Genomic DNA, 1,666 nt, shown 5'->3' with positions numbered 1-1,666 from the left:
CCTGTCAACATTTAAAATGGTTGTGTCATTTAATCTTGTTTTGACAAATACATCACATGTCTTTGTTATTTTTATAATAATAATATATTATTATATTTGTGGTATTTTGATTATGTATGTGGGCATGATAACATCCAAGATAGGATTATTATAACAGATGATTTTGTATGGTTTTCTTGCATTCAACCTCTGTGAAGTTCATTGGCACGAGTGAATTCTTGCTGACTGTGGGTGAAGGCAGGTTACACCCTGGACAGGTCACATGTACATCTAAGAATGAACACAGAGAGACACAGAATCCTGCACTGTTACATTGAACAACTTAGAATGTTGCCTCTATGGGGGCGGACATGCAAACTTCAGAAAAGCCCAACCTGGACTGCAACCAGGGAGATTCTTCAGAAGTGTTACATTCTTTTGTCTTCTGTTGCATGACATCATCTAAATACACACAGTACAAATAACAGAAAACCTGTGCATTGTAATTCTGCTAATACCTCCTCGCACAGAATTGCCCTCGATGTTGTTCTAAAGTACAGGCTTTCCAGATTCCAGGGATACTCTTATACACGCTACAGTTTCAGTCAATCCTTTTTTCCCCTACCTGCTTCACTAACACTCATTCCATATGTGTTAGGTGTGAGCATGTTGTGCAATCTGAGGCGGTTTAATGGTGTGTGTTATGTCAGGGGACAGGTATTTTTTCCTCCACTTTAATGGCACCTTAACATGACACTGCTTCAACTTTGGTGCCGTGTTGTCAATCAACATTGAGAGAGAGAAGAATGACATTGAAAAAAGTTTGACATTATGGTATAATTTCCAACTTTACATTGGCATCGTTTCCAACTCTTTGGAAACAAACTTTAATTGAAAGCGACGACACAGTCAACAGCTATGTCTGCACCGTCTGTGATTTCTTGTTGCACTGAACAGAAAAGGAGACACCAATGTTTCTTCAAAAAGCAGCCTTTGTTGGCCGAGCTCAAACCGGACACAGAAAGATCATTTAGTGAACTGAGATATGGTGAGCAGGCTGCGCAGTCCTGTCCAAACGCAGCACTGCAGTGAAGCGTGGGTAATGGATGATTCAGAAAGATGATGGAGAGGCGCATGGAGACCAACATGTTGATAAGTACTCTCCCTGGCCTGATTTTGACCTCCAGCCAATAATGTGTTCTCCACCAGCACTGCACCATCTGCCCCATATCCAAAACACACATGTCCACATAAACATACCCACACAAAGGACTACAATGTATTGTTTCATGAGCTGTTGTCATTGAGGTCCTGTTGATAGAGCTTCTGCATAACCACAATGATGAAAAAACCTATTGGGATAAGATAAACAAATAAATTAATTATAATTCATTCACAGTTTCTTTTAAATGACAAGCTGACTGTAAGCATCATATGAAACATTCTTAAATGTAAAGATTGCCAAAACATATGACCCTCAATCTTTCCATCTGTTAAAAAAAATATCCACAGAAAGTAGGGAAATATATAGATTTCTTTTTGTAAATATGCTTTGTGGTGATAAATAGTATTCTGTTTAGAAGCCTTTACAAAATGTGACTGAGGTTATAACTCACCTACAATCTTTAAGGTCTAAACCAATGAAAATACCTAATTTTCATCTCTTACTCCCAACTCACCCAAAGGC

This window comes from Blennius ocellaris, assembly GCF_963422515.1.
Source record: "Blennius ocellaris genome assembly, chromosome: 10".
Taxonomy (NCBI): domain Eukaryota; kingdom Metazoa; phylum Chordata; class Actinopteri; order Blenniiformes; family Blenniidae; genus Blennius; species Blennius ocellaris.
Note: the sequence above shows the minus strand (reverse complement) of the source record.